General features: G+C 39.4%; 1 protein-coding gene across 1 annotated transcript in view; it reads left to right on the top strand.

Moving 5' to 3' along the window:
• Positions 1-25,614, top strand: part of Scn8a (sodium voltage-gated channel alpha subunit 8) — a 189,449-nt gene that overhangs the window by 35,191 nt on the left and 128,644 nt on the right. The window lies entirely within an intron of this gene.

Here is a 25,614-nt window from a genome sequence, read left to right as displayed (position 1 = left end):
GATCATGTGCTTGTGCACAGCTTGGTTGGTGGAAAGGTGGGAGAGAATTACTATTTTCAAATGTTCCTTCCTGAGGTAGCATGGTCCAGAAGTGAGCTGAGAGACAGGATGCTAGAGTTCTATTCCTGGCCCAGCTATGTACCTTCAGCAAGATATCGCCTCCCTTCCCCAGTGTTAATATAGAAGGATCAAGGAAATAAATAAACCCAACAGGACAGATAAGAAGAGAAGTTGAAAAACATGTTTTAGGAAATGCCTCCCAAGCCTGGGTCTCCCTAGCTGGCTGGGTTTTGTTGCTACCACTTGCTCATGTAACTATCATGGTCTCTACTGGTAAAATGGGGAAGGTTGTCTCCCCAGAAGTAAACCAGGCATCTTTTCCAATTGTCTTATCTTTTTCATACAGTATTTACTGAATGTGCTTGAGTCTGTTTATCCGTCTAAAAAAGTACAAAGATTTTTTTCTGCTAAGTAGGGGAAATATTTCAGAACAACAGCTTAGAGAATTAAGTTATTCCTGGATATGTGATCTGTTCTTGAAATCACGTTGACCCACTATCATGCATTGCTGATTTCATTGGGCCTCCCTCGTTCTCTTTTAGGTTTAGCATTTGTATAATTCTGCCCTCCATTACTGGCAGAGTATTCTGCCTAACCTCAGTTATAGCCATAGTTATACCTTTCCCCTCTCCTGTCATTTCCATGGACATCGGAACCATTTGTATGTAGTGGCAGCTCTAAACTTTGTTCACAGGATTATTTTTTACTTATGAAATAGTTCAAGCATACATAAAAGTATAAGGAATAAGGATATTTACTTTTTATTTTGGGAAAGAAATAATTACAGGTACATTTGGAGCTGGAGGTACCATGTCCTCCATACCCAGCTCTTTTTTTTCTATGCAAAATGACCTTTATTTATTTATTTTTAAAATAATTACTTATTTATTGTCAAAGTGGTGTACAGAGGGGTTACAGTTTCATATGTAAGGCAGTGGGTGCATTTCTTGTACAATTTGTTACCTCCTCCCTCATTTCTCCCAAGATTACCATTCTTTTTTTTTTTTTTGCCAGTCCTGGAACTTGAACTAAGGGCCTGAGCATTGTCCCTGGATTCTTTTTTTTTTTTTTTCAAATGTTTATTATCAAACTGATGTACAGATAGGTTACAGTTTCATACGTTAGGCATTGGGTACATTTCTTTTTTTTTTTTTTTTTTTTTTTGGCCAGTCCTGGGCCTTGGACTCCGGGCCTGAGCACTGTCCCTGGCTTCTTCCCGCTCAAGGCTAGCACTCTGCCACTTGAGCCACAGCGCCGCTTCTGGCCGTTTTCTGTATATGTGGTACTGGGGAATCGAACCTAGGGCCTCGTGTATCCGAGGCAGGCACTCTTGCCACTAGGCTATATCCCCAGCCCATGGGTACATTTCTTGTACTGTTTGTTACCTTGTCCCTCATACCCCCCTCCCTCCTCCCCATTTCCTTTACCACCCCACCCCCCCCCGGAGGTGTTCAGTTCACTTACACCAAACAGTTTTGCAAGTATTGCTTTTGTAGTTGTTTCTCTTTTTTACCCTGTGTCTCTCAAATTTGGTATTCCCTTTGAATTTCCTACTTCCAATACCAGTAAACACAGTTTCCAATATACTCAGATAAGATTACAGAGATAGTGTAGGTACAACCACAGGAAGGTGATACAAGAACATCATCAAAAATAGAAGCTACAGATACACATAGGACGTTGAAAGTAGTTACAACTGTGATATAACAATTGTTTCCATAACATGGAGTTCATTTCACTTAGCATCATCTTATGTGTTCATAAGTGTATAGCTATTGGGCCTTGTGATGCTCTGCTATTACCTGCCTAAACCTGTACTAATTATTCCCAATAAGGGAGACCATAGAGTCCATGTTTCTTTGCATACCCAGCTCTTTTGAACACACTTTTTTTTTTTTAAGGCAAAATGCTTGGCTTCCCTGTAGAAGATCTGCCTTCCATGACTTCTTATTAGTCTGGCTTCTCTAGTGTTTTCATAGCCCCCTTCCTGCCCCTCATTGTGACCTTGGGCAAATTGTTTCACCTCTGAGTTTATATGTTTCATCTGTAAAATGAGAATAACACCTGCTTGCCCTGACTTATTTTGAGAATCAAATGTGGTAATATATGGAAGTACTTTATAAAGCTGTGTTGCACACAGCACCTGTCATCTGTACAGAGAACCCACAAGTATTTTCCAGGTTATAGGAGAGGATCTGTTGGGTGAATGGTGCTGCTGAGGAAGTGATGGACTGGAATCCCAGGAGCTCTTGCAAACTGCTGTGCATCTGCTTGCTGTTATGTGTGTGTGCACATTCATGCGCGTGTGTAGTACACACTGTATACACATATGTTTACACATGGAAAAACTAGATACACTAAAGGTAGAAAAATCATTTATTTTAGATTCCCTTCTGTCATTTCCAAGATGCCATGTTATTTTCTAACATTTTAATCTGACTCATGATTTTGCACTGGAATGGCCATTTTGAAAAATTAGTTTCTTTCCATATGTTTGCTCAAAATTCAGGTTTGTTTTTTCTTCTAAATACTGAAATTTTGAGCTCAGGGTCTCACTTTCACTCTGGCTTGCTTGCACAAGATAGTACTCTACCACTTGAGTCATACTTCCAGCTTTTTTTTTTTTTTTGCTCATTAATTGGAAATGGAGTCTTGTGGACTTTAGCCTCCTGAGTAGCTGAGATTACAGACATAGCCACTACTGCCCAGATTCAATAACAGATTTTACTAAGGATCTTCATCAGCTATTCAGCTGAGGGGATTTGCTTTGCAAGATTACTGCCACTAATTCTTTCTTAGATCACACTACCTTTCTCTATCCTGGCCCTTCCACTGCATGAGGTCTGAAGAGAGTTCTGCTGTGTAAGCTGTACTGATGGCTCAACACTTCTCTATAGCACATTAAAGTGGAGATCACGTTAAAGAACATGTTCTTCAATGATATTGGTGAAAGTGTGCTAAGGAAGACTACTCAGGATTTTTATGGTAGGCAAAGGGACTGCTGTAATGGTGGAGGAGATTGAGCCCCACTAGCCTGATTATGAGCAAACAGAGACTTACAATAGCCAAGGAATAGTGTGAGGTCAGTGGATAGAAAATGACTACGAGGAAATAGCATTAGTAAATTAGTTAAGTCATGTAACAGGACCCTTGCCTCAAACAGTACAAGAATGTTGGAGGCCGAGGAACCCATCACATCAAGGGTGATTAGTGAGAATGAAGGTTCCTGCACTGACTTATTAACTTTCTTTCACTGAAACAGGATGTATACAGGGAACCTAGGAGAAAATTTAAAAGCTTAACTAAATTTTTATTAAGCTAGGAATCTTTGTCAACCATTTCAGTATGACTATTTGTAACTTCTTTATAGACATCCTGGTTTCTTGTTACTGTCTTGTAGCATCCCAGTCACTTAATTCATTTTTAAAATTATGGTACCCTGGCCCAGACAAGAAAAGGAACACTTTAGAAAAGAGATCCCTGTATAATTGTGTTTCAGAACTATTCCATTTTGTTTAAAATGTATAAGATAATATATAAGAATTTTTTAGTCAAGTGTTGAAATGATAAATATTTATAATCTAGAACTCAGAACTTCTACTTCTCGGTATTCAAAAGAAACTTATTCACATGGGTACCTGGCAACCTGGACAAGTATGTTTATGGTGGAATTGTTAATAGCAGCACACAGTAATGCAAACAACAATGGTTCATCAACTTCAAAGTGGATAAATTATGGTAGTCAAACAGTGAGCTACTACTATATGAGAACACATAGACTAGAGGAAAATGTTAAAAGAAATAAATGTCAAATATAATGTGTAGCAGAAAAACGCAAGTTTCTGGATATGATAAATGTTTTATGTTTAAGCAAAGCTTTGTCTGTATGTGGTGACACTTGCCTGTAATTCCAGTACTTGGGCCCAGGGGTTTGAGACCATTATGGGCTACATAGCAAGACCTCAACTAAAAAAGCTGCAAAACATACAAAACAACCCTTTATATTTTACCCTTTGTTTTACATGTGCTGGTTATATGGTAGTAATATAGAAAGAGAATGAGACATTTCTGGAAGTGGAGGTAAAGTTTCAAGTGGTAGAGTACCAACCTTGAGCAGAAGAAGCTGAGCAAAAACTTAAGGCCCTGAGTTCAAGCCTCACTACTGGCACAAAAAGGAAGGGAAGGAGGGAGGAAAGAAAAAAGAAAGGAAGAAGGAAGGAAACTAAAACAATGAGGCATTCCTAATTCATCATAATGTTACTTTTCAGGATAGTAGAAAGGAAGTGAATGGAAATGAATATGCAGTTGGATCTGTGACATTCTGTCACTGTCTGTGCTTTTGTTTTTTGTTTATTGTTGTTGGTCATGAGGCTTGAACTTGGGGCCTGGGCACTGTCCCTGAGCTCTTTTTGCTCAAGAGTAGTGCTCTACCACTTTGAGCTACAGCACCACTTCTGGTTTTCTGGTGGTTATTGGAGGTAAAAGTCTCACAAACTTTCCTGGGCTGACTTTGAACCATTATCTTCAGGTCTTAGCCTCTTGAGTAGCTAGGATTATAGGTTTGAGCCACCAGTGCCTCGTTTTGTCTGTTCTTTTTTATACTTGAACTATTTCATAAGACATATGAAGAAAAAGATTCAGAATATATGGATTGTTCCAGTTCTTCAAAAGTAGTGGCAAACGAAAGAACATGGGAAAATGGAGCCATAGTTTGCTAGGTATTAGGAGCATAGTTACTACAATTTTCAAATTTTCTACAGTGAAATACATATTTGAACTCAGGACATTTTCTTGCTAGCAGGCGCTCTACAGTTGTGCCATACTTCCAGCACTGCCCACCCTCCTTTTTTTTAACTGATTATTTGAGATATATGGAAAAGAGAAAAGAAGGTGTTCTCTTAATGTTTAAGAGACTATCTTGGAAGATAGAAAAGAAAAGCAGGGTAGGAATGAAGCTACAGAAAGGAAAAATAGCAATTTGAAGTAAATTCTAAAGTGAGAACTCATATCAGTGGGGTTTCGTAAACAAGATATGATTTGACCAAAGATTTCAGAAGGTGAAAGCACTGGCTAAATTCAAGCAGAGCCTCTGAGTTGGGGGAAGACCTGGAGTAGTAAGTAAGAGACTAAGGAGCTGGATAGCTGGAATGGAGAGAACACAGGAAGATGTGGTCAGGAAGGCAACAGAGGCCTTTGTAGCCACTGTAAGGATTCTGGGTTTGGATATGAGAACATAGAGGTATATTTTAAGCTCAGGAGTGAGATAAGTTTTTAAAGAACTACTTGGCCATTTGGCTTTAGGCTACACAGTGGCTAATATGGGTAGTAGCTGGACTTTTCAATTGTGGATCTGGAGGCCACTCAGTAGACCCCTGACTTCATATTGCAGCTTGAAATGGATCATGGTAGGAGTCTTTACATGCAGAAAATTAAACAGTTCTACAACTCTGCAGTGGATATTTCTGAGATAGGATCTCACCTTTTGTGCCTGGGTTGCAACCCCTGTATTTTAGGCTTCCTATTATGACTGGGATGACAGTTATGTACTGCCATCTCCAACTTCTTCCATTGAGCTGGAGTTTCAAGGACTTTGCTGTCTAGGCTGTCCTGGAACTGCAATCCTCCCAATCTCAGCCTCCCAAGTAGTTAGAATGGCAGGCCTGAGACATTGCTGTCCAGCTGAAATTATATTTATATATATATATATTCATATATATGTATATGTATATCCAGAAAAATGGCCGTTTTTTTCTCTAAGAATTTAGAAATCATCAAAAGAAGACAGGATTTTGGTAGCTACAGATAGTTACTCAAAGAATTTCCCCTGCAACCAGGACCTGAGAAATAATTACCATAACAAGTTCTAATTTTCAAGTGCTTTACTGTACTCTCTGCACTTAATTTTTTTAACTAGCCTTCAAGAACTTAACTAGCTTTAGAATCCTGCTAGGATTAAAGCCAAAGTGTACTGTTTGGTTAACAGAAAACATTAAGATAAATAGTTTCAAAGACTAACCATATTAATGAGTTAGCTACATCGTAGTTAGAAAGACATCTTCCACTTGATCAGACTGCAGAGAAATAAACTGATTATCTTATTCCTAAGATTTCATATTTTACATGTTTATAGAACAAAAGTTTTCTTCTCAGCTTAATTATGTTTAGAGAAAACTGCCCCCCCACCAACACATACATGTCATGAATTTGGGGTTATGGGAGTATCTCGTCCTTAATGCTGCTGTATAGCAATTGGCTGGCAATCCATTTTTATACTGGAGTTTAAACTCCATAAGACAGGATGCAGATATTTTGAATACCAGTGCCTAGCACAATGTCTAGTACATGGAAGATACATAGATGGCATTGCTAACTGATTCTTTGATAAATGAGCAAATAAATGAATGAGTGAAAAAGGTCACATCTGAAGGGGACATTCTGGAAACTGAGTCATTTGATGGGAAACTTTAAACTATGTTTTCTATTCATTTGTACAGAAAAGGTAATTTGGCTGAGTAATAAGATGTGAGTAATTCTCCCTAGAACTCTTTAAGTGGAGAAATGAAAAGCAGCTTTAAATGCTAGTGCCTTACTAGAAATAATGAATGAGGAAATGAAGAAAGTACACCCAAGACTGAGATAAATAATGACTTTAAAGCTGGGTGCCGGTGGCTCACGCCTGTAATCCTAGCTACTCAGGAGGCTGAGATCTGAGGATGGAGGTTCAAAGCCAGCCTGGGCATGAAAGTCCGTGAGACTCTTATCTCCGGTTAGCCGCCAGAAAACCAGAAGTGGTTCAAGTGGTAGAGTGCTAGCCTTGAGCTGAAAAGCTCAGGAACAGTGCCCAGACCCAGAGTTCAAGACCCACAACTGACCCCCGCCCCCCAAAAAAAGACTTTAAAAGTTGGTTGGATTTTCCTTCATTGTATCCAATTTTAAGTGTTATTTAAAAATCTTGCTTTAAGCCATAGGACTCTTCTCTTTCTCTCTTCTTTCTTCTTTCCTTCCTTCCCTTCCTTGTTTTCCCTTCTTTCATGCTGGAGAGAGATAGGGCTTCTGGAATGCTAAGCATGGGCTCTGCTACTGAGTATATTCTCAGCCCCTGATTTCCTCATATTCAGTGAACAGCACCCAGAAACTTCTCTACTCTCTAATTAATACCTGTCCCCACTAGTAACTTTTGTTGTTGTTTTTAAATTCAATTTTAAAGACTGCCTCAATCTGTCATACCTCTGTTCATATTAGAAGTAAGTCAGTTTGATGGACCCAACTCAATTGTTGCATCTTCTACCTAGTAACTGAATACTCCCAAATTACTATTAATGTTCACCCTATAGATCTTAGTCTGTGCGTATGGGAAGGTGAAGAACAGAAATGTATTTATGTAAGGAAATGAGCCCTGATTCTATTGGATGTACTATTTAAGAGTTACTAGTCAATTTGCTTTTCTCTATGATCATTGTCTTACCTAATAGCTGAGTACTATTCTTTACATTTATGCTACCATTACCCAAATGTCACAGAATAGTTTTTCAATGGCCTGCCATACTCTTTGTGGGCTCACTTTTTTCCCTCAGGTATGGCAGATAAAACATACAGACATAAAACTAGACTTTCAAATCTGATAGGAAATATTGAGAGGGAGTGAGAGATTGCTTTTGACAGGGGGAAGTAGGAGTAGTTATCCCAAGCTAGGATGGGTAAGAGCATTCCAGGCACAGCCGAAGTGTAGGAGTAGAAAAGTACTGTAGGAGTGGGAATGGTTTTGTGAAGCATAAGATATCAGCAGAGAATGTCTATTAATAGGCTGAAAGGGCCATGAGTGTTCATTTAAGGATTTGAGCTTTTATTCAACAAGCAGTGAGAGTCTGAAGGCTTTTGAGCAGAAAGGAGCCATGACCATCCAACCTGAACTTCCTGCCAGTCCCTAGTTTCATCCATTAGTAAACATGACTGTCCTGCCCCTGAAGTTTGCTTGGGTGGAGCCATCTTTGTGGATACTTGAGCTCTTCTGTCATCAGTAGAGTGGTTAACAGTAGTTAACACACCATAACAATCACAGACCATTTTCTGCTTTAGTATGTTTTCTAGATTACCCTTTTCTAGTCCAGTCTTCTGGGGTAGATGAGCCCTGAACATCTGAGAAAACATTAGGCTTTGATTGGAGATACATTTCTCATCTTACTACTGTTGCCCTTGTCCCATTTTAACACTTTTTTCCAGATTGAAAAATACACAGAACAGAGGTCAGTCCTGAGTTTAAATTCCTAACTCTGCTATTTACTGTCTTTATGACCCTGAGCAAGTCATTTAACCTATATGAGTCTGTCACATCGTAGTTAGGAGATTCCAGTTGGAAAGTAGCTGTGAAAGCAACATTACTAATAGAGTTGGGATTTGTCCTACTTTGGTTGATATTTGGAGATGATGTTTCCTATAGATATTGTGACAGTTGTTCACAGATGCTTCTGAAAAGATCAGTGCATTATTCTACATCTTGCCCACAGTGTTCAGAGACAGTGTCATTATAGAAAAGCAATGGGGTAGAAAGCAGAAACAATGGATTCCAGCCCACACCCTGCAGCTTGTCAGTATAACTCAGAATGTAACTTGGACTTTGTAAGCTGTGCAGCTTTTGTCTTAAGACATTGTAAAACTAAAACAGAACATTAAAAATAATCCAGGAACAATACATACACATATATAAATCTAATTCTAAAAGACTTAATGAATAATGCAGATATTTTATTAATTAACTTATTGTCAAAGTGATGTACAAAGGGGCTGGGGATATAGCCTAGTGGCAAGAGTGCCTGCCTCGGATACACGAGGCCCTAGGTTCGATTCCCCAGCACCACATATACAGAAAAAACGGCCAGAAGCGGCGCTGTGGCTCACGTGGCAGAGTGCTAGCCTTGAGCAGGAAGAAACCAGGGACAGTGCTCAGGCCCTGAGTCCAAGGCCCAGGACTGGCCAAAAAAAAAAAAAAAAAAAACCAGAGTGATGTACAAAGGGGTTATAGTTTCATATATAAGGCAGTGAGTACATTTCTTATCAAACTGTTACCTCCCTCATTTTTCTCCTGCCTTTCCCCTTCCCCAATCCCCCCATGTTGTACATTTGTTTTACAGCATATAGTTTTGTGAGTATTGCTGTTGCATTGGTTTGCCTTTTACCCTGTCTTTGATGTTCCCCTTCCCTTTCCTAGTTCCAATAAACATATATACAATACTCAGAGTACCAAAATCAGTTACAGGGGGTAAAACCCTGGGGAAGAAAGACAAAAGAAAATGGCATAATTTCACATGGTATGTTGAAAATAACAACAACAATGATAAACCATTTATTTCCATTACTTGGAGTTCATTTTGCTTATTAGCATTATCTTATGTGTTCATATGTACATAGCTATTGAGCTACTGTGATCTTCTGCTGGGACTATCCTAGACATGTACTAATTATTACCAACAAGGGATAACACAGAGCCTATGTTTCTTTGGATCTGGCTCACATCACTTAGTATGATTTTTTTTTCCCCTTTACAAATGGGGCAATGTCATTCTTTCTGACAGAGGCATAGAATTCCATTGTGTATATGTCACATTTTCTTGATCCATTCATCTACTGAGGGGCATCTGGGTTGGTTCCATATTTTAGTGATGGCAAATTGTGCTGTGATGAACATAGTTATGCTGGTAGCTCTAGTGTGGTCTTGATTGTAATCCTTTGGGTAGATGCCCAAAAGCGTGGCTACTGGGTCATAGGGGAGCTCTATGTTTAGGCTTTTGAGGAATCTTCGCACTGCTTTCCAGAATGATTGAACAAATTTACACTCCCACCTGGACTATTTCTGGAGAAGATATCCTGGACACTAGACTTCCTAAAAGGTATTTTCTAACCACTTCATACAATAGTTGTACTATTTCCTCTTTCTTCCTTCAAACTTCTCAGTCATCTCTTCCACTGTTCTCTCTAGCCATAGTTGTGTTCCTACATTTTTCCTTCCTGGTGTCTTTATCATCACCATCATTATCATTATTATAACTTAACTCCACTTTCTCTTCCTACCCTTATTTTCTTACGATAGTCTTAGTAGGAAATGAATTCTCCCTCCTTAGAAAAGAAGGAACTATTTAATGTTTTGTCCCTGTGTCACTAATTGCTTGACATAAAGCAAGTCAGTTCACCTCTTTAACCCCAAACACTTCTCTGTAGTTTGAGTGTAGCTAGCAATATTTTCTCATTTAGATTCACAAGCAAGAGTGAGATGAGGTAAGGGATAAGAAAATGCTCTGTAAATGTTAAAGCACTCTGCAAATAGGATATCACATCAATTTGTAACCTCAGCAACTGTTTGCAGACTTTGTAACTTTGTCAGCTCAATCTCCTCAGATGTAGCAAGACTAAGATCTTCAGGAAAGAGCTCCCCTATTTTTAATCATGATGGGATTGCTTGCTGCCATGATTTTGTAGCAGTGCATAGTCAAGTTACTGTATATTTCTGTATTTGTATACCTTGTTCTTATCCTGACCTATGAGGAAGATTTTATAGCCTCTGTGATTGGAGCTATACTTTAGATCTTCCTGTTGTTCTTGTTTCTCCTTCCAGTCATCTGAGTGTCATAACTACTTGAGGCCTATCATTTCATCCACTGTACTCGGAAATATGGGAGGGCACTGTTTTTCAATTTGGTTAGTAGGATATCCTCTGTTCACCACCTTGTGGATCTGCTCTGCAGCCTGGTGTGATTGATTCTGCAAGTGAAGAGCAAAATCCATACAAGCCTAAAGTAGCCTCTGTTGTCTGAATCCAAACCTCTTAGCCATTCAACAGACCTGGTAGTCCTGTAGCTTTTGATTGTAGCTTGGTGCTGTTTTAATGCAGTGTGTTCTTTTTCAAATAGTGAAGCAATTAGTGTATTGCTTGAGTTGCCAAATTGTGTAGGATGTCAATTCTCATGTGGTAATTAAAAGGTTGGTCTTGTTTATGGACCTCTTCAATAGTAGGGGAGTTCTTAACCTTAGTTAGCATCAGAGCCATCACGGTATAAGGAAAGCACATTGGCTTTGGAAGGAAGCTGCTTCCACTAGGACCTTGGAAATTCATACTCTTAATTTCCTCGTAAAATGAAGTAGCCAGTATCTACCATTAGGTTATTGTGAGGATTGGCAATACTGTTTGTAAACATGACTGATGATGCATGTTATCATACTCTTTACAGATACTATTCCTGCTTGCAGATAGGCCTGGAACCACCTTTATGTGTTCCTGCTGGAACCTTATAAGGGGATTTTATCAACAGTATGCCCCAGATCCATTGTGTAAGATTCTTGTTGAATTCTGGAGTGAGCAACTCAACTTTTTATTTGTTTTTGGTTGGTGGTAGGGCTTGAACCTAGGCCCTGGGCGCTGTCTCTGAGCTTTTATGTTCAAGGCTAGTGTGATACTACTTTGAGCCACAGCACTACTTCCAGTTTTTTGGTGGTTAATGGGAGATTAAAGTCTCACAGACTTTCCTTCCTGGGCTGACTTCTAACCTCAATCTTCTGATCTCAGCCTCTAGAGTAGCTGGGATTACAGGTGTGAACCACTGGCACCCGACTCCTGGGGCTTGAACTCAGGACATGAGCTTTTTTTTTCCTTTTTTACTTGAGCCCCTGCTCCACTCTGGCTTTTGTTGTTGTTTTTTTGTGATTGTTTTGGTGATTAATTGGAGATAACAGTCTCAGGAACTGGCTTTGAATCATGATCCTCAGATCTCAGCCTGCCAGCTATGATTATAGGCTTGAGCCACTTGCACCTGGGTGAGACTCAACTTTTTAACTATTTTGTGTCATAGTTTTGAGCATGATGACATCTGAAGGAATGTCTTCTGGGTTTCTTGAAAGTAAAAGTTTTTTTCTTTTTGCTGAGGTCTGAACTCAGGACCTAACACTTAGTAGGCAGGTGTGCTACTGTGTGAGCCATGTGCCATTTTATATTTTGAACTTGGTTAATGCTCTTTTTCTTTCTTTTTTTTTTTTTTTTTTTTGGCCAGTCCTGGGCCTTGGACTCAGAACCTGAGCACTGTCCCTGGCTTCTTTTTGCTCTAGGTTAGCACTCTGCCACTTGGGCCACAGCGCCACTTCTGGCCATTTTCTATATATGTGGTACTAGGGAATCGAACCCAGGGCTTCATGGATACGAGACAAGCACTCTTGCCACTAGGCCATATTCCCAGCCCCTTGGTTAATACTCTTAAAGAAGCCAATTTTACTTAGTCATACAGAGTCCAAGACAGCTAATTACTTCAGGTTTAAGGACTCAAGGATCTGTAGGAGATCTTAGTAGGGACACAGTAAGGGGAAAAATGCTGAGAATAAGTAGTATCATGAAGTAGTTAGGCACAGAGCTTGAACCAAAAGCTTGAGTTAAATCCACTGCGTTACCTTGAACAAATTAACCTCTTTATGCCTCAGTTTCCTTAATAATATGGGATAATAACAATAATTACCTTTGAAGGTGGTTGGACAGATGAAAAAATTATATTATAAAGCTATTAGACCCATGCCTAACATGGGGAGAATAGTGCTCCATATTAATTCTGGTTGTTGCAAGTATTATCTCTTTTGTTTATTTGAGATTGACTAGTTCTGGCTAGCTAGGAACTCACTATGTAGCTCAAGCTGGCTCCCACTCATGACCCTGCTGCCTTAATCTCCCAAGTGTTGGTATTACAAGTGTGTACCATAACGGTTAATGCCTTTATTTATTAGGACCAATTTCATATGCATCATATGCTCAGTAGACTTAAGCTGTTTAATTATGTCTCACTGTAGAGGAAAAGGGTAACATAAAGTACTAGATAGATGACTTTCTTTTGCCTCCATTATAGTTAAGAATTTTATCATTTTTCAATGTATGTGACCACTTTCTCCCTCTCTCCCGACTATTTTCCTATCAAAAAGAAACTTTCGGGGGGAGGGAGGAATGAGGGACGAGGTAACAAACAGTACAAGAAATGTATCCAATGCCTAATGTATGAAACTGTAACCTCTCTGTAATTCAGTTTGATAATAAAATATATATATATATATAGAGAGAGAGAGAGAGAGCAACTTTCCTATTCTCACCATAGCAAATATGGTGAATGCTTATGGGAAAATATGTGTCATGAGAGTTTCAGGCTTGAGAGTTGTACCTAGAACCTGTCTTAAGATAATCGACGCGAAATACAGCTTTCTGACTAATGTCAGCCCTTTTAGGAGCATAAGCACCTGTTAGTTGGCTTTTCTTTTCTAGATGGCAAGTTTATATCAATAGTTTAGCTCCCTGGAGAACATGGAGAGGGGAGGACAGGACCAAGTAGGTGGAGAGGTAAGTCTCAATATTACTCTGAAAGGAATGCGCAGAAAATTTTGAAGTTGGAACCTAATGTACATATTGAAGCAGAGGCAAAAAGAAGTGCAAAACCACTGATCACAAACAGGAAGCGCTTTTCTACAGATTAGTCAGTACTCAGCAGGTTTTTCTTCTACAATACTTTTCAGAGCCTTTAATAACCAGTGCTAACTTTCTGGGGCTAATGTTCACAAGAATCCATTGGAAGATAATACATTAGCCTGTGAGATGACACTAATAAGTTTTTGAACCAAGAGTTAATTGAACAGAATCATATCTAAGAAAAATTGTTGTGGGGGTGACATTGTCCAAAAAGAAATGTACTCTGCCTGGCTATGTAACTGTAGTCCCTCTGCATATCACCTTTATAATAATAATAATGATTTTGTAAAAAGAAAACTTCCTCTTGTGAAAGAACTGAAAATAAATGAAATTGGAGGCAAATGAGTCCAGTTATAGATGGTTGCTGGGTAAACTTTATACAAAGTGACAAGGGACTTTTTATGGAAAGGGTCAATAGGTCAATATTTTTCCTGGGTGGGTCATATAGTCTCTGTTGCCAGTACTCAATTCTGCCAGTGTAGCAGACATAAACAGTAAGTAGATGAATGTATATGCGGCTGTGTTCCAGTAAAACATGACTTAAACTTTCATTGTGGGATTGTAGAAAAGTTCTGGAGATGGCTGGTTTCTATAGTTGGATGATTATGTAATGTCATAGAACTTAAAATGACTAAAATGGTAAATTTTGTGCCATAAATATTTTACCACAATACAAAAATCTATGAAAATAGATGAAACCCTTTTCAGTTATAAAGCTGTAAGCATGTTTGTATTCCCTGAATCAAGGAGACTAGTAGAAGAACTGAGAAAGATGTGGTGGCAACAATGTTAATACGTAGGCTTGGGCTGGGGATATGGCCTAGTGGCAAGAGCGCTTGCCTCGTATAATTGACACCCTGGGTTCGATTCCCTAGCACCACATATACAGAAAATGGCCAGAAGTGGTACTGTGACTCAAGTGGCAGAGTGCTAGCCTTGAGCAAAAAGAAGCCAGGGACAGTGCTCAGGCCCTGAGTCCAAGGCCAGGACTGGCAAAAATAAAAATAAAAAAAAAAAATACGTAGGCTTCTGTACCCTGTGGAAGACATAAAAGAAAAGAAGGAAAGTAAATTAAATCTAAAGAGAAGAAAATCGGTGTTGGGGGTAGGTGGTGCTACAAAGAACATTTTTGAGTCTTAGGGTCTGCAGGGCCAGGAAAATGGAAGTCTAATGACATCTTCATTGGACTGTATGTTGGAAAACAGACAGACAGCTTGGCAGTTGTATGGTGTACCTGTTACTGTAACAAAATATACCTGGGTAGATCAACTTAAAAAGTTGACATTATTTTAGTTTACAGTTGTGGTCCAGTTCTTTCCTCCCCTCCCCTTTCCTTTTCTCCTCTCTCTCCTTCTTCTTTTGCTCCATCCCTCCTTTTCTTTGCTATTCCCTCTTTCTCATAAGAGGAAATATTGTTAGGTAGCCCAACCTAGTCTCAAGCTCCCAATTCTTCCACCTCATTCTTCCAAATAACTAAGCTTATAGGCATGTACTGTTATACTTGCCTGGTTTTGACTCCAATTTGAAGTTTCTAGTCATGGTTAAATGGCCCTGTTGCTTTGTGCCTCTGTCAGAGTAGATCATGGCAGGAATATATGACAGCACAATCGCTCACCTTAATTCTAGGAAAGAAGTGAGAAAGAGAGGAAAGGGCCAGAGGTCCCATATCCTTCTTAGGGGCATGTGTTCATTGACCTGGAGATTATTCCCCAGCTCTCCCCTTCTGTAATATTGGGGTTTGAACTCAGAGCCTTGTGCTTGCCAAATAGGTACTCTACAACTCAAGTCATGGCCCCAGCCCTTTTGTGTGGACCACAATTCTTCTAGTTATGCTTCCTGAATGGCTAGGTTGGCAGGTATGCTCCACTGTGCCCAGCTTTTTTTTATTGGTTGAGATAATATCTCAGGAACTTTTTTGCCTAGTCTGGCCTTGAATGACAGTCCTCCTGATATTCACCTCCTGAGCAGCTAGGATTAAAAGTATGATTCACTGTTCCTGGCTAGGCTCCACTTCTTAAAGATTCCATCATTTTTTTCACTATCAGCACCTGGTGACCAAGCCTTTAATGTGTGGCCTTTTGTGGAGATATTCAAGATCAAATTATACAGTGTATGAATTATATGGAGATGAAACTTGTCTTCATTTTGGGCTGATGGGATCTGCTTAGAGAAACAGATCCAATCAAAGTAATTCTAATGGCCAGGTGTCATGTCCTGCTTCTGTAGGATCACTTGAGCCTGAATGTTCTAAGTCAGTATGAGCAATGTAGCAAGATTCTCCTGGTAACAGTGTCTCATGCCTGGAACCCTTGTTATTCAGAAGGTAAAGATCTGGAGGATCATGATTCAAAGCCAGTTCAGGCAGAAAAGTCTATGAGATTCCACCTCTAAAGTAACTAACAAAAAGATGGGCTTCAGGTAAGTCTATGTGATAGAAGACAAGCTGTGTAAGCAAGGTCCTAAATTCAAACTGTAGTCCCAGGGGAAAAAAAAGCATAAAACTTAAAAACCATAAAATCATTCTAATCACTGATTGGGTGGTTTGATTTAAGTAGACTAAATTCTTAAGAGTGTTTCTTAGCATTTTTACATCAGAATATCCAAGTAGTGAAAACATGAATGCTTTTTGAGACCTCCTAATAGAGTTGCTTATCGTGGTTAATCGTACATTTATATCTGTATTAGACCTTTTCAAGGAATTCTATAAACAGACCCTTCAGAGAGGTTCTTCAAGAAGACATATTTCAGCTCAACCCAGAACAACTGTCTTAAAAGGATTGCAAAGACACCAGTACTGTGAACAAGAAGCAAATAGATCAGGTTTTTGGTTGTTGTTTTTTAACTTGGTGGGTGTACAAACTTCAGAAGTAGCCAGGCTGGGTGGAAAGTGGGTGAGACAGAAGAATTCATGGGTGGCTCTCTCAGCATGCATGTCACTCACCAGGATGAGGATGGGCCACAAGCCTGATAGGAGAGAAAGCTGGATTATGCTGTGATCAAATAGGGTTAAAACCTGGTGCTAGTGGCTCATGCCTGTAATCTGAACTACTCGGGAGTCTGAGATCTGAGGACAGTGATTTTAAGCCAGCCTGGGAAAGAAAGTCCATATGACTTCTGTCTCCAATTAACTACTCAGAAAAAGCCAGAAGTGGTGCTGTGGCTCAAGTGGTAGAGCACTAGTCTTGAGCAAAAGAAGCTCAGGGACAGTGCCCAGGCCAAGTTCAAGCCCCAGGACTAGGAAAAAAAAAAAAGAAGATAGGGTTAAGATGACAATTCTTCAGGTTTACAATGATTAAAATTTAGGTTTGACAGAGTTGTTTTATTTCAATTTCTAGAACTGTTAGAGATTTTCCAAAATGAAATCTGTGAGACACAAAGTAGGAAATTGGCAGCCTAGCACCTAGTTGTCATTGGATGAAAGTAGAGCCCAGGGAGTGGGGACAGTGTAGACTATCCATCTGGCTGCATTTCTCTCCTTTCCCATGATACGAGCCACCCACCTTCCTCTCACTCCAGAGCTGCTCCTCTGGTTGATTCCAAATGAGCTACATAGCAACATGCAAAGAGCTGGCTTGCAGGCCTTAGTCTTTTTTTTTCCAGTCCTGGTGCTTAGAGTACTGGGTCTGAGCACTGTCCCTGGCTTGTTTTTGCTCAAGGATAGTATTCTACCACTTGAGCCACAGCACCACGTCTGGCCTTTTCTATATATGTGGTGCTGAAGAATCAAATCCAGAGCTTCATGTATATACGAGGTGAGCACTTTTCCACTAGGCCATATTCCCAGCCCAGGCCTCAGAATCTTGATGTAGTTCTTTACCAGCCTTCTCTTCTGTTGGTTCTTGTTATTAAACTCATGTTTTGAAGTTCAGAACCACAAATTCTACTGCCTATATGATATCCCTGTTTGGATGTACCAAATACCTCATATGCACCATGGTCAAGAGTAAAGTCATCTGAACCCCAGAGCTCATGTGTTACATCTTATTTCCTGTCTAGGTGAGCTTCATTACCTTCCATCCCTTTGCCACTGTCAGAAACTGGGATATCTTCCTTGCTTTCCCTCTGCTTTACATCCCAACCTCAGTCAGCAAGACTGTTCAGCATGTCATGTCTACTGTTGCTATGTAATCAAAAGCTGTCCGTGCCTCTCAGCTGAATGGCTACAGCAAGCTACCTATCTTCCTCACTCCGATCTTGCTTTATTCCCTTTGCTCCCCTTCATTCTCCCTTATCCCACACACTGATAATCATTCTCTATTTAAGAGCCTTCAACATTTCTTTGCACTTTGGGAACAAATCAGTTCTCCCTTTCATGGTAACAGGACTTTGCCTTCCTCTGGACTATGCATGGACTTAACTAGTTGGCTATTTTCCAGTGTCCACCTATACCAAACTGCTTGTAGTGCCTACATGACTTGATCTGTCTGTCTTGTCTGTGGGCTGTTGAGTACAATATACTATTTCTCCTTGCTGTAGTGCTGTACCCATTCTCTTTCTACCTCACACTCCACTAGTCTGGTTTTTTTTTAGCCTTCAGCTAAGATGTTGCTTTCTCCAGAAAAACCTTCTCTGATTTCTCCAAAGTGGTTAGGGGTCCTGCTTGCATGTCTCTGTAACAGCCTATTTTAGTTTATTGGTGTAGTTTTCTTTCTTTGTTGTATGTCTCCTCAAAAAGACATTCATGTCCCTTGGAGCAGGAGTGAGCAATCTTGCTCATCATAGCTTCTTGGGGCATAGTAAGATTTTTTTTCCCTGTCTTAAAAAGATTATGAGGGGGCTGGGGATATGGCCTAGTGGCAAGAGTGCTTGCTTCATATACATGAGGCCCTGGGTTCAATTCCCCAGTGCCACATATACAGAAAATGGCCAGAAGTGACGCTGTGGCCCAAGTGGTAGAGTGCTAGCCTTGATCAAAAAGAAGCCAGGGACAGTGCTCAGGCTCTGAGTCCAAGCCCCAGGACTGGCCAAAAAAAAAGATTGTGAGGAAAAAAACAGTAGTTTAAGTGGTAGAGTGCCAGCCTAGAGTGGAAAAGGCTAAGGAAGAGCAGGAGGTCCTAAATTCAAGCCCCAATACTGGCACAAAAAAATTATGATTGAAATATTTATTATAAAGTGTACTATTTTAACCATTCTTACATATAGTTCAGCAGCATTAAGTAACATTCACATTGTGTGCAACCGTCACCACTGCTTGCTTCTGGAGCCTTTTAATCATCCCCAGTTGACACTACCAATTAAACAAGTCCCTTTCCACAGCCCTGGTAACCACAATTCTGTTTTCTGCCTCTGTAGTTGACTGTGGTATGACTAGGTATGATAGGTAAGTTGAATCACACATTTGCCCTTTTGTATCTGGTTTATTTTACCCAGTGGGATGTTTTCAAGGTTAATCCATGTTGGAACATGTGTTAGAATTTCTTTTTAAGGCTTTATTTTATTTACCTGTTCATGGGAATTTGGGTGGTTCCTTTGGCAGTTGCAAAAAAATGCTGCTAGGAATATCTGTTCAAGTCCTTGTTTCTAGTTCTTTTGGGTATGTACTTAAAAGTGGAACTGGCGAATTGTGTTGTAATTCTCTCTTTAACTGCTATGCTGTTTCCTCTAACTGCTATACTCTTTTCTGTAATAGCTGCATTATTTTCCATTCCCACCAGCAGTATGAGGCTTTCAGATGTTTTGTTTTGTTTGTTTTTATTTTTTGCTGGTCCTGGGGATTGAACTCAGGGCCTGAGCACTGTCCCTGAACTCCTTTTGCTCAAGGCACTCTACTACTTGAGCCACAGTTCCATTTTGGCTTTCTCTATGATCAATTGGAGATAAGTGTCTCACTGATTTTTCTGCCTGGGCTGGCTTTGAACAGTGATCCTCAGATCAGCCTCCTGAGGAGGTAGGATGACAGACATGAACCACTGGTGCCCAGCTGGCTTCGAGTTTTTTTTTTTTTTTTTGGCCAGTCCTGGGCCTTGGACTCAGGGCCTGAGCACTGTCCCTGGCTTCTTCCCGCTCAAGGCTAGCACTCTGCCACTTGAGCCACAGCGCCGCTTCTGGCCGTTTTCTGTATATGTGGTGCTGGGGAATCGAACCTAGGGCCTCGTGTATCCGAGGCAGGCACTCTTGCCACTAGGCTATATCCCCAGCCCTCGAGTTTTTTTGATATACTTATCAACAATAGATATTTTCTGCTTTTTACATTTATATTCACACGCATACATTTTTATTAGCTATCCTAAAGGACAAGAAACAGCTTTTCATTGTGGTTTTGATTTGCACATACCTAATGATTAGTAATGATGGATGTTTTTTATGGCTTTTGGTCATTTGTATATCTTCTTTGGAGGAATGTTGAAGTTTTTTGTTTTTTGGGTTTTTTTTTGCCAGTCCTGGGGACTTAACTCTGGGCCTGAGCACTGTCCCTGGCTTCTTTTTGCTCAAGGCTAGCACTCTACTGCTTGAGCCACAGCACCACTTCCGGCTTTTTCTATATATGCGGTGCTGAAGAATCGAACCCAGGGCTTCACGTATATGAGGCAAGCACTCTACCACTAGGCCATATTCCCAGCCCCAATGTTCAAGTTTTTTAAAATCTATTTTTAAATTATTTTTGTTTTGAGTTGTTAGAGGTTTTTCTGTATATTTGAATATGCCTTGTCAGTTACGTGGTTGGCAAATATTTTCTGCAATTTTGTGAGTTCTCTTTTATATTCTTTTGACAGTATTATTTAACACATAACTTTTTAGTTATTGTGAATTCCAATTTATTTTTCCTTTTGTTGTCTACATGTTCAGTATTATATGCTGCGATCATTGCCAAGTCTAATGTCATGAAGCCTTGCCTAGTGTCTTCTGTTAGAAATTTTATAATTTTAGGCTAGGAATATGGCCTAGCAGTAGAGTGCTTGCCTAGCATGCATGAAGCCCTGGGCTTGATTCCTCAGTACCACGTAAACAGAAATAGCCAGAAGTGGTGCTATGGCTCAAGTGGTAGAGGGCTAGCCTGGAGCAAAAAGAAACCAGGGTGAGTGCCCAGGCCTTGAGTTCAAGCCCCAGGACTAGCAAAAAAAAAAAAATATATATATATATATATGTATATATATATATATAATTTTAACTCTTATGCTATGTTTTTGGTCTATTTTGAATTAATTAAATAAGAGTTCAGCTTCATTTATTTGCCTGTGTTTATCCAATTTCCCTAAGGCCATTTATTGAAAGGACTATTTTTTTCACCACTGAGGGGTTTTGGTAACTTTGTTGAAAATTGTTTGACTACATGTGAGAGTTTATTATCTGGGCTTTCCATTCTGTTCACTAGATAATTATTTTTATGACAGTACCAAATTTCTGATTAGTGTATATTTGTATTGTTTTTATATCAGGAAGTATCACTCCTTTAACTTTGTTTGCCTTTCTCTAGTCTGAGACAAGTTTTAGTTGTTTTTGTAGTGCTGCAGATCTTAACAGGATCTTACATAGTCATGCTAAGTAAATACCAATGAAATATATTCCTACCCATTAAGATAAGTTTTTGGTACTACTTGCCACTTTTTGTTTCTTCTTCCTCCTAGTATATCTTTCTAGGGTATTTCTTTCACATCCTGTTAATAACTTCATTTCAATGCCAGCTTTATTTCCATCTTCCCATCTTATGTCTTTTAATGTGCATTTATTTATATATTTATTTATTTGCTGGTCCTAGGCTTGAACTCAAGGCCTGGGTGCTGACCCTGAGCTTTTGTGCTCAAGGCTAGCACTCTACCACTTAAGCCATACTCTACTTTCAGCTTTTTTGGTGTTTAATTGATTATAGGAGTCTCACAGACTTTCCTACAATCCTCAAACCTCAGCCTCCAGAGTAGCTAGTAGGATTACAGGCATGAACCACCAGTGCCCAGCTATGGATTCTTCTTTATTTGTTTGTATCTGGGCCACAAATAACCTTTTCAGGTCTTAATTCTCCTGGATGACCAAGAGAAAATAGTGTATTGCACCCAATTTTTATTCTAGTGCAGCATGTTTTTTTTTTGTTTTGTTTTAACTCACAGGGCCAGAATTTGCTTGCATCATCCCTTTATCCTCTGTGCTGCCTGTGTCCTCTTTCTACTGCAGGAAGATGAACAGCTGAGATAATGGTGTGATAGACAAGGGATACTGACTAAGATACTGGGTTACATAGCATTATAGCTGGCCTTTGCACAACATGGGGACTGGGGTGCGCCTCCTGTGTAGCAAAATCTGTTTATAACTAAAATCCCTCTCGCTCCCAATTTACTACTGTCCTGCTGTTGACCAGAGCCTTACAGATAATAAATTGCCTGTATCTATATTTTTGTGTGTTTTATGTATAATATGTGGTAGAAAAGTGCACAGTGGTGAGATATCTCCTTTAACTAAGGTACACAGCTTACTGGGAGAGAAATTCCTCTTATGGAGATGCTGAGTGCAACAGGAGGCACTGGGCAGTTAGACTATCGCACTTATGACGTAATCCTAGGTCTTTATATTTACAAGTTTTTCTAGGCTGCAAGTAACCACTTATGGTCTAAGCATGTTCAACTTTTGAGAAAGTTTAACTTTCTGGTAATAGATTAATTAGTATTTTTGGTATTAAATAATTGAATAGATTATTCACTATCATGACCCACCTAAGTATATATATGTGTATGCCTGTTTAGTTTACTTGTATTTTTTTCAAATTGTTGCAAATATCCAAAATTAGTCTGCATAGAAGTGGACCTGTGCAGTTCAAGCCCATGTTGTTCATATGTATATTGGAGATCAAGAAACTTGATTCTGATTTTGCATCTGACAGACAGTCCAAGCTTCCCTCAGTTAACTTGCAGGTAAGGAATGGTAGGACTGCATGGTCATTCTAAATTCTAAATGAATTCATTCTAAATCTAGGAAATTTATTTTTACTTTTTGCAACACAATTTTCTCTGAACAAGGAGGAATTTAATGCATGAATAGAGTTTAAGTGAAAGAAGATGGGGAGAAAAAACAAACTTTGAAAGGGTAGAAGCAGAAAATGACAGTGTATTTATAGTCATTGAAAGTTAGAATGGCTTGACCTTTTACCAAGAGATGCTGGGTATATCGAATACCCATGTTGTAAAAAATGAACCTTGACTTTTCATCTTATAAAATTCCAACTGGTTTGCAAATCTAAATGAGAAAGGCAATACAAAAAAGCTAGATGAAAACATAGGAGCCTACATGTATGACTTGGGAGTTGGGGGATAAAAGACACTTGCCTAGTGTGGTAGAACATAATCCAATCACTCAAGATGCTGAAGTAGAAGAATCTTGAATTCAAGACAAGCCTGTAGCTGGAACTCACTATGTAGTCCAGGCTTCTCTTGAACTTTAAATAGGGAGAACTTCTCTCAACATTGTGTGTGTGTACATATGTATAAGTGTGTATGTGTGTGTATATATGCACACATACACAGAGAGAGAGAGAGAGCTCAAGCACTAACTTGGAAGAAAAGATTGAGATTAGATTTCAGTAAAAATATGAACTACTATTTACCAACTTACACCATGACAAAAGCAGAAAGGGCTGGATGCCAGTGGCTAGCTATAATCCTAACTACTTGTGAGACTGAGATAAGAGGAGTGTGGCTCCAAGTCAGCCCAGGCAAAATGTACACAATACCCCCTTTCAACCAAAAGTAAGATGTGGTGGCATGGACCTGTTATCCCAGCTATTATAGAGTCTGATATCCAAAGGATCATGGTTCTAGGAAAGTCAGAATAAAAACAGTCCTTGATACTACATCTCAAGAGGTTGGGTATTGTGGTGGTATGAGCCTGCTATCCCAGCTATGAGTAGAAAGCTCATAGAAGGACCATGGCCTAGATCAGGGCAGGAAGGAAGCAAGGCCCTATGCAGCTCAGAAATAACCTGTGCAAAAGAAGGTAGGACATGGCTTAATGATGGAATACTTGCCTGGCAAGCATGAAGTCCTGAATTCAAACCATAATACTGCAAAAAAAAAAAAAAAGCAGGAAGGAACGCAGGAGAAAAATGCTTTAACTATCTGATGTATGCTTAGAGAATATATGAAGAACTTCTATAAGTCAATAAGAAATGTAGGTGACCCACAACGAGAAAGAGGCAAAGACTGAAACCAGCACTTCACAGAAGAGGGTATCTAAATACCTAATGAACTATGAAAAAGTGCTCAAAATCACCAGACATTACAAAAGAAAACTAGTGAGCCAACAAACACATGAAAAGCACATCAATGTCACTAGGAAAATGTAAATCAAAAACCATATGAGGAATGGTACCAGGTACCATAACAGTAGCAGAACTTCACTTTTTTTTTCTGGGGGTTTTGTTCTTTATCTTTTTATTAGTGGAGTGTGCTAGATGTCTAATTTTGTTCAGATGACTGCAGAACCTGGAAAAGCTGTTGCTGCTATTGATGTATAACACACTGCTATTATTGGTCTTTTTATATGAATGTATATATATACACATATATACATACATATATAATTTGAATTTTTAGAAACTTTAGCTGTGCTGTCAATTTTGGAAAAAGTATACCAGTTTAGTGTGCTGAGTTAGAATTGTACAGAAATTAATAGCCATATTGGTCTAGAAATATTAAACTTAATTTTTTCCATTTGTAAGGAGTAAACACACTGTATTTAAATACTTAAGATCTTATCTACATGGGTTTGATTACAGAAAATATTAATGTATTCTCTAAATAACAGCAACAAAAATAACTACTTGGATGGCCACAATTTTAAGAGAAAGAAAGGGACAATAACAATTGTAGACAAGGCTGTGGACAAATTGTAGCCTTACTTTGCTGGTGAGAATATAAAATGGCTAAGTCACTTTGGGGATTTAAAAAATGGAGGAAGGTGGGCTGGGAATATGGCCTAGTGGTAGAGTGCTTGCCTCGTATACATAAAGCCCTAGGTTCGATTCCTCAGCACCACATATATAAAAAAGGCCACAAGTGGCGCTGTGGCTCAAGTTGGCAGAGTGCTAGCCTTGAGCAAAAAGAAGCCAGGACAGTGCTCAGGCCCTGAGTTCAAGCCGCAGGACTAGGGGGGAAAAAAAAAGGAGGAAGGAGGTTGGTAGTTCGACAAAATCATTAAACATAGAATAACCATATGACCCTGCAGTTCAATCCTTAGGTATATATCTAAAGAACTGAAAATAATCACTAAAACAAGTACCTGGGCACATACTCTTTATAATAGCCACTACATATGTCTGTGGATGAATTTGTAGCTTGTGGTATGTACATATAAAATGAAACATTGCTATAGAAAGGAATGAAGTAGTCAGGCACTGGTGGCTCACACCTGTAATTCTAGCTAATCAAGAAGTTGAGATCTGAGGATCATGATTCAAAGCCAGCTGGAGCAGGAAGTATAGGTATGGCTCAAATTGGTAGAGTGTTAGCCTTGAGCAAAAGAATTCAGGGACAACTCCCAGGCCCTAAGTTCAAGCCCCATGGCTGACAAAAAAAAAAGGGGAGGGAGAGGAATGAAGTACTGGTACATACTCCATTGTGACTGCACCCTGAAACTATCCTGCTAAGTGAAAGTATTGTGTGATTTCATTTATATAAAATATCCAGAATAGATATATCAGTAAAGATAGAATGCAGAAAAGGATTACCAGGAGCTGGGGGTGCGAGATGGAAAGAAATGTAAAATTTTAATGGGTAAGGAGTTTTATTTTAGAGTGGTAAAAGTGTTTGGAACTAGACAGCAGTACTGACTGTGAACATCCTAATTGCCATTGAAAGGTTCACTTTAAAATGGCTAATTTCATTATGTAAATTTTCCTTAAGATGACACTTGAAAATGGAAGCTGTGTTGGAGAGATTGAGACTCTGGTGACTGGGTGGTTATGGGTAGCAAGGGGAGAACTAGGTAGAGGTAACTCAGAATTTGTGCTAGGTGGCCAGAGAACTGATGGCCCTGGTACCAGAAATAAAAGTCAGGATGAGGAATCCACCTGGAAAGTGAGAGTAGTTTTAAGTGCTTTTAAATTTGAAATCGTGGCTGGTGCCCTAAAGACAACACTGAAACTCATCTGG

Source organism: Perognathus longimembris, chromosome 1 (genome assembly GCF_023159225.1).
Source record: "Perognathus longimembris pacificus isolate PPM17 chromosome 1, ASM2315922v1, whole genome shotgun sequence".
NCBI lineage: Eukaryota > Metazoa > Chordata > Mammalia > Rodentia > Heteromyidae > Perognathus > Perognathus longimembris.
Note: the sequence above shows the minus strand (reverse complement) of the source record. Positions and strands in the feature narration are given on the sequence as shown.